Below are 16,011 nucleotides of genomic sequence, written 5' to 3'. Positions count from 1 at the left end.
AAATTAAAAACAAAGGCCAAAAAGAAAACAGCTGGCAAAACCTTAAAAATGGGAAGGGAGTTTTTAACCCTTTTTTTTTTTTTTTTTTTTTTTCAAACTGTATTAAAAAAATTTCAAAATTATTTAATTATTCCCTGTGCCATTTCATTTTATTACAGTCCATGGATGGACTAATTTGTTTTTGTTGGTCTTTGCATGTGTGAATTTCAGGTCAGTAAATCCTATTAGACATACATTTACTGAGGAAAAACCTTTGCATTTTTTAACACTTATTTTTTCTGCTTCATATCTAGGAATGGTCTCACCATCGAGGACTGCTTAGCAAACTCTGATCATATAAACTCTGGAAATTATTGGTTTGAGAGGGAATGCGTCCAGAAGCCCTGCTTTATTGCTCTCTAAGCGCTAATGAATCTGGTGAATGCTTAAATTATACATAAAGCATGGGAAATAAATATTAATTCTCTAAATCTGTTGCAAACAGCTTGTAATTTTCATTAGTCTTGGTCTTAAATGATTCAAAGAAAACTGGCGAAGAAAAACAAAACAAAACAAAAAAACAAAAAAAACACCCCAGAAGCTAACTGTATTCTGTGAAAGGAAGCCAGAATGGTATTCCTTTTTTTCACTGTTAGCAAAACGTATGACATGCAGAACCAGATATTGAACACTGATGGAGGTTGAGGAAGCTGATTTTGAATGTTGAAATAATTCCCAGGGAAGTTCTACTAATTTTTTTTGTTCTTAATGATGTTTGGTTTTACATGTTTAAATGAGGTCCTGACGTCTTTTTCCATTTTCCCATGGCTGCTGCTTGACTTCACGCAGACAAACCTAACAGAGATGACATAAGGCTCAGTGAACTTGTTGTGTTTGCCACATTCAATAAGTTATCCCCGTTATTTTGAGAGCAGGGAGGAAACCTCGTGACAATTCTGCTGTCTCATCGGTTTTTGGAAGTGTTGCTACAGCAGTTTACACATCTATGGAGGCCCATGTAGGCCATAATTCATTCTGGCATACTCCCATACATATTTTCTCCTCGTGCACACATTTATTTTCACTTTCATATGCTTATGCTCTCACTCTATAATGCATATACTCTCACTGGTCAGCATGAAAAGGAAAATCTCAAAATCTGCAAGTTCTTCTATCCACATGGTCCCTCTTTCCTTCTTATGCTTCCCTTTGGACACGTTCACATTAAGTAAGGTCATAATTAGACTATCACAATAATATCCCTCTTGACACATGAGGATTCAGCAGATATTTGAGATCCTTTGGGTATTGATTGCATTTATCTCTTTTTTTTTTTTTTTTTGGAAGGGGTCCTTCATTCACATTCTCTAAGTCCAGAGGTGCGCCATTTAAATTTGAGATGGTTTTATTTCTCTAAAAAAAAAAAAAGAAATTACCATGCTTATGCTTATTCTTTCAATAAATATAATGAAAATGATAAGAAATGTCTTCTTTTTGGTTTACAGTAATTGCATTTTAAAAATGCAAAGGTTAAAAATTAATCTTCAGATAAAAGTTTGATGTTATTTGATTTTGATGATCAGTGAAATGAATTGAGTTGGTCATTTAAATTGACAGACTTTGGTGCACACTAACTAGCATCATGGTGTTGCTGGTATTAAAACTATGATTTGTTTGTTTGGAGTATTTATTTGCTTATGAGCTACTTAAATTGTAGTACCACCGCTTTGTTTAAGGTTAAGTCGTTTTTATCAACCATTTACTTCTGGACTTTCTTACTTCATTTAGAGCCTAGATGTAGCTAAATTCATCTTTTCCATCCTGGCCTGGTCAACCAGGACCAAGGAAAGTATTTGTCTCCTTTATTTTGTTTTGTTTTGTCCACTTTCCCTGTTTGTCTGCCTGTGACCTTCCAGCGACTTCTCTTTGCAAGCACTCATAAGAACAGATTTTTTTTTTTTTTTCTGTGAAAATCCAGAGAGTCCATCCCATTATTATTCACTAGGGAGCCTCAAACACATCAAGTAAACTGCTACTTAATTCATATGTTATTGTAAATTAAACCCAAAACCTCACCCATCCAAACATCAAAGTATTAGATATTCAGACACATCGTTTCATTCTTAAGCTTTGTGTTCCTATTGTCTATCCTTATATTTGTTGCTGGTTGGCAGGCTAATCGGTATCTACATTGAAGTATATGTTATTTATAATAATAAACATGCACTTATTTGTAGCTCACGATGATTTTCTGATAGCATTTAGATTCTGTGTACATCATCTTTGATTCAAGCATAAATCACAGCACAGGGAAAAAAATAAACTCCTGGTAAGCAATAATAATAACAACCTTTCACTGGAAGGTAAATGAATAACGTCAGACTGACTGATTGTTTAATTAATTGTTCAATAGTATAACTTTTCCCCCATTCACCTCTACAGTCCAGTAGCATTAACATTTTATTTTATCCCCAATCAATTTGTATAGCAATAGCATTTCATTCATGCTGGTATTTTGTTAAAATGCTGGAAAGGTAGGCAGGAATGGCAAATAAATGACAACTCCAAGGCTGGCTGCTGGGTCTGACATAAGCAGTCTGCATTAGTGTTAAAAATATCCAGATGGATGTGAAGTACTGTTGTAAAAGTGTCAAGGAAAGTGATAAGTAAACAGCATCAGCAGACAGTCTACGTTTCCTCTTAATGGATTTTATTTCCTGACATCCTGGTTCCCTGCCATCCTATAAACCTTTCAGTAGCCAAAATCTTATTGGTTTGGCACAGAGCTGAAAACACAACTGCACCTCATTAGTCTGTACCTTTAATAATCAGGGTAAACCGAACAACAAAATCTAAACAAAGGAGCATCATTAATCTTATTGACAAAGTCATTTACAAAAATAAATAATCTCCAAAAATAAAACACTTAATATAGTACAACTCAAAAGCTTTAAAGACAACAAACAAAAGAAAACCCCTCCAATTGGTTGTACCTGGTGATGCAATCAGTGACATCATAAACCAATATGGCGAATAGGAAGTGCTTGGCTGGCCCCTGAATACAACCGTTCTGGATGTAGGATTTGAACAAAGGGACAAACAACGGTGAGTATAAACAAAGAAACAGCCAGAAGTAATTTATCTTGTAACAGAAGAAAAATCCTAAATTATTTAATAGTTCAGTAGCGTTAGCTCTACATAGAACTTATGCATGGATGTATACTCCAACACAATGCTAACACAAACAAACTCGGGATAGTACGTGAAGCAAAGTTACAACAGAAATGTTTAAACTAAAGCATTATTACCAACTATAAAAAGATTAAATAAATTAGAAATACGTTTAAGGGACAAGTGGTATATAAATAGAGTCTTCACCACTGAGTCACAACGACATATCAGTAAACTATTAACATTCAGTGTGGTATTCAGTTTTCTCTTACATGACAATCGCTATAAATTAATCCCTCTGCTCAAAAACTTGCCTGCTGATCTATGCAGCCTCACAGGGAAAATCAACAGAACGCTAATTCAGATAGACAAGATATTTTTTATCGTTTCTGATCAAATGAAAATGGAAAATTTTGAAGGACATTAAAATGGGAAAGCTCGACACCATGACACATCTAACAAGTTTGCACTCTCTTTGCCTTTTTGCCAATTCTGTCCATATTGTTTCAAAGTTTTTCATGTGTCTTTCTATTTTTACCAGCACTCAAGCTTTTTGCCTAATCCATGATGATCAGTTTGTTCAGCTTAGACGGTTGTTACATTCATGGGAGCTTTAATAGAAAAAAGACGTTATACTTTAAAAGAAGTCAGATAGCGTCGCTTAATTTAGTCCAAAATAATTCAGCATGGCTGCTGCTGCCAATTTAGCCATTACAATCCTTTGAAAGTCTCTTGTTCTCCTTCAAACTCCTGCTTTTAGACATTTGAACACTCTCCATTTTGACTTGACCCTGACTGAAGAGCTTAGACATTTACTTTCATCTTTTCCAAAGGCATGTCTCAAAGATAGGAAAGGCTGAAAATGACTCCTGGAGTGAGGGAACTTTCAAAGAAGAAGTCATAAAGGTATTGCTTTTTTTTTTTTCCAGAATGGTCTAAAATTCTGGGAAAACAAGCCGATTCCTCCAATAACTAATGCTTTTTGGATTGTTCTTGCTTCATAACCTTTTATTTTTGTAGGCAGAGCAGCCATGCGTGAGAGGGAAAAAAATAAAAGTCAGCTCTCTCTCTCTCTCTCTCTCTCACTGTCTCTCTCTCAGGTGTATGGCTATGTCTTCTTTGATAAATGGAATAATAAAACTGAGACAACCTTCTTGACAAAATTCTTCCCAGCTCTGACTTCTAGCCTTCAACACGAGAAGCCGGTAATTGAAATTAATTAACTTGTCCAATGTGGGACGAAAACAATCACAGAGGCGTCTCCCCCACCCCCCCCCTCCCCCCGACCCCCCACCTGTCAACAAGGTTCGTTTCTCATGAGAAGCATGGAAAGCGCGTTGCAGTCCTTCGCAGCTGGCCACTACGGGAGAGGGGCAGACATGATGGATATCTATATTTCTAATAGAGCGCGCTCTCTAATAAGTAGCTTTTCTGCATCTAGGCTCGTTATTACAGCAGGCTGTAGATTACCGAGAATAATGAGATATTATAATATCCCAGTAATGAGTTTGATTAGCATCATTTTATACATGTTTTCCTTGCTTTTGTAAGAGTTGGCAGCTATCTCTTGGGTGCCGTTTATGGAAATCAGTCTTCAAAAAGCTATTTTACTTTATAGTGCTTTGCAAAATATATAATTTTTTTTTTTCAACGTGCTATCTTGCAGCTAAAAGCTTCTGTGTTTTAAAACGGAATTGTGCATAATTATGACGTGGAAGATAAACAACTTTGTGGTTGAATCAAAATCTGAATTAGACTGCCTTGTGTCTATAGTCAGTATCCCTGATTTAATTCTTTGTAGAATGACCTACTGCTCTTTTCCTGTGGAGACGTTCCTATGGTCTGTGGTGTTCAGGATGATGTGCGGTGTAGGTTTTCTGCCACACATGCGATTTTGCTTTGCTTCTGCAAAGCAATAAATATGAATATGATTTCTTATTGCTTTTTTTGTGGAGTGCATCAGAAAAAGGTTTGCTGTTGACAGGTTCCTCCTTGCAGCTGCTCCACAGGCCTGTTGGCTCTTCGGGTGGTCTTTTAGCACAGGTGAGTTGCCATGTGTTGGTAGGCTTGAAGTTGTGCTACAGCCTTTTCATTTTCAGGTTAAAGGATTGCATAGGATTCAATGACATATTCAAAGCTTGAGATACTGTTGCATAACCTGCGTTACTAATATGGTGACTGATGTGCACACAAATGTGCACACCACATTTTTTAATTAGAAAATTCCAGCTTTTTCTGTTTGTGGAAAAAAAAATTGAAAACCTTATATCACTTCTCTTCTACTTCCCAGTCCTTTGCTACTTTGTGTTGCTGTGCAAGACAAAATCTCTGGTTCTTCTGGAATTTGATCTGCGTCCAAGGAACGGAAGCGCAAGTCAAATCAGGTAGAGCGGAGACGAAGATCTCGTGTGTGTTTTTTGTGTGAAATATTACCGTGATCCTTGTGCCCCTCTGTTTGGGAGCACAGAGGTGTGTGGATGTGTGCACTCGAGAGGACAGTGAGCGCCATGTGGTGAGAGGTCGGTGCAGTCACCCGCAACCGCAGGATGGTGCTGAAGCAAACAAATGGCTTTTCCGGAGCTGAAAACTGGAGGATTTATTTTTGTTCCCTGTGAAAAGTGATGAACGATTTATTCCAGTTCCCCGTGGACTAAATGGAGCAGGATGCAGCTTATTCACCTGCCTAATCTAAGGCTGCTCATAAAGCGGTGTGCTGTCTGTGCCCAAAAAGTTGAGGACGCGACTGGAGTTGAATGCGAATTTGCTTGAGGGTTAGGTCGAATTTTGAAATATCAGGAACGAGATAAAGTCGAAGCCACACTGACTGCAGAGGTTTGGGATGTATTTACACAGAAACCCAAACTGATTGTATAGTTCAAGCTTTAGAAAAAAACATCTGTACATTCTAACTGAATGTTATCCGCCTTTTAACCACCACTTAACCCTCAGCGTGTTGTATTTTACAGGAGACAGAGATGGTTCTGCTTACTTTTCATTGTATGGTTATGCAACTTGAGTACAGTCATAAGCGTCTGTATTTTTCTGTCTGCTTAGCCATGGGCAGATTTTGCCCAAACCATTTCCACTTAAATAACTTCTCAATGCTCGAAATTACTAACTCCAAATTTGAAATGTCCTCCTCGCACACACAGGGGGAAATATCAGCAGGCATCACCTCTTCTTCTCCTTTTTTTTTTTTTTTTTCCCCACACTGAATAGTGAACATCATGCCCAGCAGTCCCATATCTAATTGTGCTCTACGGCCTGAACCTGCTCCATTTTTTGACATTAATTAATCTGAGGCAATCTCCCAAGCCGCCCATGGGGCCAAGGCCTCACGCCTCCAAACCTTCAATTCCCATGATTGAATTTCACAGAGTTCATCTCTCCAACCCTTAACTTTGCCACTTTGCTAATGGTGATCTTCGGGGGGAAAAAAAAGAAAAAAAGAAAAAGAAGACCCTAAAAGAAGAGGAAATATTTCACCATCAGCCATATTCTTTTTGCTATCCATCATGGACCACAGAGGGGAGGACAAAGACAAATACGTCCAGCCAGAATATCAGCAGAAAATGAGAGATGACCCCCTGGACTCTGGCCCTGCATTTTATTACCTCACTCCTGTCCATTTGCTCACTACCTTTTGGATGGATTCTGCCCTAAAACTACTATATAACACATCCAGAGACCATTATAACAGACTGATGAGGGCCAGACACACCAAGGGTAGGATAAAGATGAAGTAAACTTCCTTATTGATGTTGTGAGCAGTGGCAATTGGGTCCATCTCTTCAAGCATTATTTTCCCTCGCTATAGACATGTTTCATCTGTTTAAGCAAGAATACGGGTTTAAATATAAAGAAAATATTAACTCTGAACAATACGGAATCTCATTCATCTGCATAAACACAGCGAAGGTACACCCGAAGGAATGCTTCTGTATCTTAGTTGGTCATTTTATGAGAACGGTACCTTTGGGTATCGAACTAAATCCTAATTTGCTCTGTCTTTGCTGGTAAAGTGTTTTCCCCGAAAGCTCGTAACATACCCTAATTACAGGCTTTTGGTTTCTCGAAACAAAAAGCTGTGAGTAAGGGAGGGAAAAAATAGAAAATAGGAATGTGTTGTCGTTTCTTCCATTTTCTGAAACGAAAAAATTTGTGAAGAAACAAGCCAGGAAGTCGCTGACTTTCCGCAAACTGACAGCCTAATTTTGTTATCAGCGACAGGCTTAATGTTTGGACCAATTTTGGATGAATTTCTCTTTTGCTGTGAATGCTGAGATGTTTGAGAAGCAGTGGTATCTTGAGATATATATATATATTTTTTTTTTTACACACGCAGGTAAGAGATATTTTGGAGTCGGCGCAGTTTCTTTTTATTGTTTCGTGCACTCCAAGCTTGGACAGCTCAGGTTTACATCAGTGAGGGCCTACGCACCGCTGGGTGCTGTTAAAGTAACCGGATTCTCAACAGCTCAGTCGGAACCACATATACATGTCCCGTATCCTACACACCAATACTTTCAGCTCCATACAGTATCCACAGACAAACTTACTTTATTGGCAGAGAAAGTTAACTTTCTCTGCCAATAAAGTAGGTTTCCCATTCGTTCGGTTCTATTGCATGTTCTTACTGCCTTCTCAACATCATGTTGGCATTATTTTAATTCTGTATTTACATTAAATGCAATGTTTTTCTGTTTTTTGTTGTGTTTTTTTTTTTTTTTGTTACGTGGTTCCAGCATATTTTTGTGTTGATTCTGTTACGACTCCAATTCTGTGTCTCTCACTGTCTGAGGCGTCTCATTGCAGAAGCTGCCTGAAGGGATATCACCAGGCTCTGAGCCCGAGCTGGAAGAGGCTTTGGAAAATATACAGGTTGCAGTTTGCACATTCAGTACCGAAGCTGCTTTTATTAACTTCCCCAACCCTGCAATTAATCTTACAATATTCCAAATCAAAATCTGAAGTGAGACTATCCATTACCAGGAGAGTAGCTTCTCTATTATATAAGGTCTGAGACGTGTAATCATTCAGTAGGAGTAAAAAGACAATTGTGCATTCAGGGCTTAACACTACTCATAAATTAATTACATTTCGAAAGCTTACTGAGTTTACGACTGGCAGAATGAGATTGCTTAACTTGACATTAAAGGATGCTGCGATGCAATGCAGCGACATTCATCGAGACAGGTTCTTGATCACAACACTTCCGAATCATAAATATTGCATGTTTTGGCAATCTCAGGAACGTTATCTGCTGGAGTGCATGTCGTCATACCTCAACTCAAGGCCCTTTCAAAAGCTCTGGAGTGTATGTGAAAATTCAGATTAAATTTCCAACGATTATTGTGTTGTTTACGTAGACTAGGATTGTTTTCGTTTCTTGATGGTTGATTGCTTTTTCTCATTTGGATTTAATGCTACGAGATGGAAGTCTTCCATAGAGATTAACCAGTAAACCTCTTTACTTTTACATAAAACACAACAAAAAGCCTCGGAGTGGAGTGTGTTTAAAAAAAAAAAAAATGTGATAACTATGCTTCAGAAGAGTTTTAGAGCTCATCCATGGCATATAATGATTCAACTTCTTCACACATGTCAAAAGTGTTTTGAGAGATTTTGGAGGGTTATTTCTTTTACTGAACGATGCTAAGAAATAAAAATGCTCTTCATAGAAGAGGGGCTCGTTGAGGAGCAGAGTCACTGTTACAGTTTCTGACACATTTATTGGCACTTATGGTGAAGATGAAGAAGCCGAGTTGGGACCTTTGACATCAGAATGATTGAAAATATATATCCAGATCCACAAACGGATCACCACGCTGAAAATTAGCCAAGAGCATCAATTAATGGGCCGCTTGAGATTTTGATTAAACAAATACTTGGATGCTTTTTACACCTGTTTTCCAAGTGGTGTCAAAAAAAAAGTGATATTCACTGTAATTTGTTTTTCAGCTTTTGTTCTTCTCCATGTTTTAAAAGGTGATTTTGGACACATCTATCCCCTCATTAAACGCATCTGGTCGGAACCGAAATCCGCTGGAAAATTTACATCTCTTGATTTGCCGAAGAACCCTTGTGTCTGCCTGAAAATATGACAGGATATAATGAACATCTGCAGACCTCTGCACTCACTCTGGCCTTCATGACCTGGTTCTGAATAGGATGCAGAAAATTTAGGAACGCCACAAAACCAGGCCGTATGACTGAATACAAGAATATTTAAGCATTATCTCATTTACTTATTTGATAAATCCAAATCTAAAACATTGTTGCTGTTGGTGACACCGACGAGCTCGCGCTCGCCTGACACATGATCCGACACCCTTAAATGTCACGGTGTCATTGCTCAATCTTTCACTCGGCGAATCGTAGCGGGGGGAAGTAGATTTGCAGAGTCTTGGCACTACAAGGCCCTGGGTGCGTCTGTTTCTGCAAGGCGTGGCAAGGCTGAATGAGCCTGAGAAATCGCACGGCTTTGGCCCTGCTGCAGCACGGGAACGGCTCATTGAGTCTGCAGGTATGGAGCTGAGAGTGAGGAATGACTGCAGTCTTTCACAGCTGGCCAGCTCTTCTCCCTCACCCTCACTATCTTTTCATAGTCATGCACCCCTGCCCTGTCTTTAAACGCCGTCTCCTGCTCCCCTTACCTCACCTGCACCTTCACCTTCGTTTGCAACCCGAGTCGGGCAAAACCTCAAGTGTCACTCATTTTTTCTTTTTTTTGTTTTTTTTTTTTTGCAGCCGTTGTATTTTAGCCTCAACGTGTGAAAATATTCTCTCTGTGTGTCAGTGAGAGGGCATATTTTCTACGTCCCCGTTGGTGGTTATGATTGGCCGAATGTGTTTGCAAGGTGTGGGCTGACCTGGGACATGATATGGCAGAAAACAGCATGACAGATGGCCTGTTTGACAGAAGGAATATGGGGTCTTGGCTACGGTCAACTAAGGATTGGCACGAAAGCACTGAACTTGGCCGGCTGTTGGCGTCTCCTCCTTCAATCGCTCTTTACAGTCACTAATAACATGCACATAATTCATTGCCAGTGCAAGAGCTTACAGTCGGTACACAAAACGACAAATAAACAGAAATGAGAGAGAATGCGTCGGAATAATTAATGTCTTTGAACCTACAGCGCAATGTTAGAATATTGAGACCCTGCGAACGTTTCCGTGTTTTGCAATTTGAGAACCACAAACGTCGACTAACCATTTTATTTATATTTTATTGAACTTTTCTCTACTTACTTTTTGCATGTTGAGGTGTGACCTACTGCCTGTTTGGGTTTACTAAGTAATTTAAGCTTAGTCAGATTGGACAGTGTAAGTCAGTGAACATCAGTTTTTGAGCCTTGCAAAAAGAAAATCTCAATTAGATTTACCGTAGGTCGAGGTCAGGGGGTCTAAAATCTGCAGCTCCAGAGCCTATTATGGCTCTCTGACCTCTACACTGTGACTCTTGACAAAAATCAAATCTGAATTGTTTTTAATTCAAAGGCAATAAGAAAGGATGGCTTTTGTTCTGTCTGTTTTTATGCTTTATCTGTATAGAGCATCTACAAGAGAATGGGTTCAATAGTGCAAGGCTTTTAAAAGTAAATTAATGTTTTTCATTTACAAAGTAGATGCTTTGTATTTCAAGTGGGCTGCTTACATTCCTGTGTTTTTTTTCTTTCTTTTGCAAAAGTTTACTGATTCTTTTTTGTTATATTTATTTTTGCAATAGAGGAGCAAAATTTTTATTGAAAAGTTTGCTGACCCCTAGTTCAGACTTTTCCAATACACAAATACGCTCTAATTGAAGTCATCCTGTTGAGAATATGGCTGTATGTGAAGGTTGTTGTTGACAAAATTAACAAAAATATTTACATTGTTTGACCTTTTTTTTTGGTTGAAATAAATTCAGCGAGAGTCATCGACTCGGTGCAGAAACCGGCAGGATGAAACCCAGCATAGGGACATGATTTATGGCGATAAGGTGAACTGTGGGGAGGCTTCTGCCCAGCAATACAACAACATACACAACTCCAAAGACCTGAGAGCAGCCGTATCTTTGTCTCCATCCGTCTCATGGCTCCAATCATGGGCTAATGTACCGTCATCCATCTCTGTGTCTGATGGCGCGTTCAAAGCCACTCCATTGTTTTTACTGATGAATTCTGCTCACTGTGTGGAGCCAGGCTACTAAAGCCTCATTCTGAAGTTGAGCTGGAGCTCTGTGAGTTTGGCCATGAGGGAGTAAAACATCTATTGTGAAAGAGAGCAAGCCATGCAGCGTAAAAGGGAGAGAAATTCAATTGATGCGAGGAGAGAGAAAAAAAAAAAGTTCTGGAGGTCACGGCGCTTAGAATGAATGAAAGTATACACACAATTGAGTTGATTTTTCTAGTGCAAAGTCAATTCTGGTAGTGCTCACACAAACCGTCTTTCTTTCGGCAAGATATCTTTATTCCTAAATCATGGATGCCTTTAGCTTGACATATCTTCAGCCAGTCTGCTTTAATATCCAGCATATCTGCTCTCTCTCCCTGCATCCACCACAGATAAGGAAAGGTTCCCCTACGCGTTTCCCAGAGTTGCAGAGAGGCCACTTGAAATGTAAATCTCAGCTTTACTTCCCCCATGTGGGCAGCAGCATTTTTATGAAAATGACCTGATTTGAATTTAGATGTGGGTACACGGGAGCAGAGGCATCCACAAAGGCACGTTCCTGTTTAACACAGAGTCGCATTAACAAGCTGCTGGTGACGCCGCTGTGTGTCCATCAAAGAGACAGAAACAAGCTGTCTGTCAAAGCCTCGATGCTGCGGGTCTTTCCAGCTTGATGGCGAGGTGTTCATTTCAGAGCATTCAATCATTAGAGGATGAACGGCATCCGGAGATCTCGCCGTTGGAACACGCAGCGTCGCATCCGGCCGACGCCGCCGTTCTCCTATTGCCGTAGGCCCTATTAGAAACGGCACGGCGACGTCTACGGAATTTCAACGTGTTCATTTGCACGGTTTTTGACGGCGTGCGATTGTGAAGCGGGAGGGAAATGCTGCACGGCTTTCGAGCTTGTTCGTCAAGTGAAAATCTGAAAAGATTGGTGTGGATTTGCGTCAGTCTTTTACAGCACCAACCTTGATGGCAATACAGCAGAGCTGCAAGGATTTTGTGGCGTCTCTCTGCCAGCTTTATAGATGCAGACTGTTACATTTTTTTGCTCGTTCTTCTTGAGCAAAACAGCTCAGGGTCAGTCAGACAGGATGAAGAGCTAAGCCTCATTGTTAGCTTTCTCTGTTTTCTTGAACCCTTCGTTGTTTATTCCAGGTGACACCGGTCCAGAGTGGCGCTTGTTCACCACAGATTTTGTGAATTGACTACAGGTCTGGACGTTGCAGGGTCATTCCAACGCGTCGCTATAACTTGATTTAAAACTATTTGATTGGAAGTGAACGTGTAGTCACATGGAGTGGCAGTATGTTTAGGGTGTTTTTCCTCTAACAGTTTTTCCTTACTTTGTTTTCATGTCCACCCTGCCCACATCAACTAGTGACCAGCCCTCCTGCTCTTGCTAAAGAACAGCATCTCCGCAGATGCAGCCACTATTTCACAGTGGTGGTGGTGTGGGGGGGGGTGATGTGTTCAGGGTTGTGTGTGGTGCTAGCTTTCCAGTATTGTACATGTAGACCAGAAAGTTCAACCTCGGTCTTGTCTGACAAGAACACATTCGTCCAAACTGCAAACAACATTTTTTTTTTTAGAAATTTTAAAAAAATATATTTTTGTATTATTCTTGCCTCTCTTCCTTGAAGTCAGATTTGTGAAATGCCACAATAAAAGTTGTTTTTGTTGACTTCTAAAAGCAACTGTGGGCTCTAAGGGGTTTAAATATTCACATTTGTGACTTTGAGTGGCCCTTTTGTAACGAATGCGTGATCTAAATCATCCAGTTTTAGCCCTGGTTGTATCTTTAGCAAAATCTTCCTCCTGTTTTCGTCGTCTGCGCCCTGTATTGAAGGACGTACCCACAGCATGATGCTCCCATCACCATGTTCCACAGTGGTTGTGGTGTTTTCAGGTTTTCGTTTTCAGCCTCACTTAAAATTTAACATATAGAACATGCCTCTGTTTTCATCTGACCAGAGGGCGGCTGTTGTAGATATGCGCGAAAGACTAACTTCTCTAATAATATTTAATTTTTTTTTATTTAAAAAAAGAACATTTATTCATCTGAACATGCGCGCAGTGCATGTTCAGATGAATGTGAAGCTTTTCTCCGCTCTACAGCACCAACGCACACCATTCTTTAACACTCCCGCGGTTCCATGAAGCGTTCCCATGGTGCTGACCTTTAACCAGATTAAATGTGACTTTGCTCTCAATATATCACAATAAAAATCTGGCTTAACAAATATCCGTCAATCCACTTGTTGCTCCATCGTTGTAAGGTCTTCACTTATTTTCCTCTCCACCTGCAGGACAGCTGTGCGTCGCTGCCACGTCTCTCCTCCCCGCCGGAGTGGACGCGCGAAGTGGGGGCGCAGTGCTCAGCTAACAAAAACCTTGCTCCTGAGCTGCGCAGCTTTAACTGAAAGCAGCATTGTGGACACAGCGCCCACCTCCGCTCCTCTGGCTGTGGGTTTTTTTTTTCTTCTTCTTCTTTTCTTTGCACAAGCAGCCAATATAGCTGAGATATAAAAGTTTTTTTTTTCTTTTCGTCTTCTTTTTTGTTGCGTTTTCAAGGTGCAAGTGCTTCTTTTGATTAAAAGCCAAACGCGACACGGAGTGAAGGCATTCGGTGCGTGGCGCAGCGCGACAGTGCGGTGTCCGATTACGAACCACCGCGCGCCGGGCGGCTTGGTCCCGGTGAGCGCTTCCCCGTGGGGGCAGAAATAGCACACTTGGCTCCGGAGGGACGAGACAGAGCACAGAGGAATCCCTGTAGAGACACAAGGAGTTTTCTTTTTTTGTTGTTTTTTTATTATTATTATTATTTTTTTAATTACAATTATTTTTGAACGTGGTCGTCAGTCGCAGAGACAAATAAGCTGTAAGGATATTTCATCTCCAGCTCCTCTTCATTTCCAGTTACCGTCCACCTCTCTTCTCACCGGGACAAGACACGCAGTTTGGCTCAGTGCTAGATGAACGGGAGTTGGGCACTTTACTTGGTAAGAGACGAAAACATCATCATCATGTTGCGCTGATTTATACGTGTCTGCTTCATTGCTAGCATTTAAAACAATTTTGAGCATTCTCACGTGGATTGTCCATCCGTTTCCTGCTAAATACGCTCCCGGTTTGGTTTGATCACTAAAGGGCGATTTCAAGTCAACTTCAGATTTACTGAGGACATCCTGTTGCTTATATAGGGATGCGCCGGCTTAGAGCACCGAACGTAACACCCGTAACAAAGATAATCAGTTTTAGAAGTTTTTTTTTTTCGTCATGCCCTTCAATTACTGACCACATGGTGGTGCTGGCAGAGTGCAGCCATCACCACTATAGAAGCTGAAGTCGACTCAATAACACACTCACAGCTCTGTCTGGCTCCCCCCCCTCTTCAACTCACATCTTAATTCTTAAGTTGTTGGTTTAAACAGCATTGGTAGGTTGGAGTCAACTCGTATTTCCTCCCATGTAGAACCAACTTATAATGAACGTGACTGCAAGAGAAACGTGTTCAGTTGCCTAAACTCCAAATTTAGCTAAAAAGTCAATTGGGATATATTCAGTCCAAATGCCCTTGTAGATATAGCACAACATGGTCAAGGTGATCATATAATGGAAAAAGTTACCCACCAACTGATTGCATCAATCAGTTGGTGGGTAACTTTGCATTCATCCCTCCTCCCTAGAAGGGATCTTCCTACCTTGTATTTAGTAGTTTTTTGTTTTTGTTTTTTTTTTTTCTGTTATGCTCTTTGGTTATGATCTCACCCACCATTACTCAATAAAATAAAGGCAACGTCAAATTGAGGAGAACCAGTATAAAATATGTCACAGAGGATAAAGAAAAAAAGGAATTAAATGTCAAATAGCTGTTTACTCTTTGATTTTTTTTTTCAGCATCTGAACATGCATTTTAGTTAAATAAATATTAAATAGTTCTGTTTTCATTTGAGCAGGTTTAATTCTTTTGAAACCATTGTTGGATAAAACTTAAACAAATATCTTAAATACGTTTCAGCAGTAAAAAGCGCATAGTAAATTGAGAAAAGCTAAAAATGATAGCTGCTATGCTTTGCTACACATTCTGGTCCGTTTCTATCTAAAAGCTACACTTATTTTGTTTTTGTTTAGGTTTTCAGTTTTATTTTGCTTTGAAACATACTTAAGTATGTGCTTTAATATGACATTAAATAAAATTAAAAAAAAAACTAACTTCCTTTTAAATATAAATTTAATCTGTTTTTGCAAAATTTGTCAATCGATAAAGTAAATCAAGTTTTATGGGTTAGAAGTCGAACAGGATTGAGTGCCCCCACTGAAAGACAGATTCGGTGCACATATTTTGTGCTTATTTGCAACTACTGCATTCCTTCTGAGCACCTCAAAGTTGTCAAATTATTATGTTCTAGCAAAAAAGCTGCCCTTGAATTTCTTAACTTGTGGTTTTGCTAAACTATTCAGGGCAGAATGAAAATTTCATTCCGGCATTTCTCAGCCTGCGAATTTGAGTTTAAGAGTGCGATTCACGTGTCTAGAAAGCCCCATTGATGCAGCCTTCAGAAACTCTTTGGGGAGATCAGCGAGAAAATGTTAAATTAAAGGAGATAATGCATATAAATGAAATGCTGTGCATCCATTTGTGCACAGCTGCCCTGCGGCTTTGTCCCCACAGCAGTGCTCATTGCTCAGCGGCGTATA

The 16,011-nt window shown here is 39.7% G+C and overlaps 2 long non-coding RNA genes across 3 annotated transcripts in view; one reads left to right on the top strand and one right to left on the bottom strand.

Moving 5' to 3' along the window:
• Positions 1–795, bottom strand: part of LOC106964327 (uncharacterized) — a 24,233-nt gene extending 23,438 nt beyond the window's left edge. Inside the window, exon 1 of the long non-coding RNA XR_001428388.1 lies at positions 786–795. This is a non-coding gene — a long non-coding RNA (uncharacterized LOC106964327). The remainder of the gene's footprint in view (positions 1–785) is intronic.
• Positions 796–2,995: 2,200 nt separating this feature from the next.
• LOC106964326 (uncharacterized) lies at positions 2,996–14,666 on the top strand. Of its 2 annotated transcripts, XR_001428387.1 has the most exons (6): positions 2,996–3,084; positions 3,984–4,056; positions 4,251–4,355; positions 5,441–5,534; positions 7,966–8,031; positions 13,620–14,666. It is a non-coding gene; the product is annotated as an uncharacterized LOC106964326 (long non-coding RNA). The 2 variants fall into 2 exon arrangements; XR_001428386.1 differs by lacking the exon at positions 13,620–14,666 and having other exon boundaries at positions 7,966–8,615.
• Positions 14,667–16,011: the final 1,345 nt, after the last annotated feature.

The sequence above is a fragment of the Poecilia latipinna genome, unplaced genomic scaffold, assembly GCF_001443285.1.
Source record: "Poecilia latipinna isolate Pla-1442-1.1 unplaced genomic scaffold, P_latipinna-1.0 Scaffold66, whole genome shotgun sequence".
Lineage (NCBI taxonomy): Eukaryota > Metazoa > Chordata > Actinopteri > Cyprinodontiformes > Poeciliidae > Poecilia > Poecilia latipinna.
This window is presented reverse-complemented; position numbering and strand designations above follow the sequence as displayed.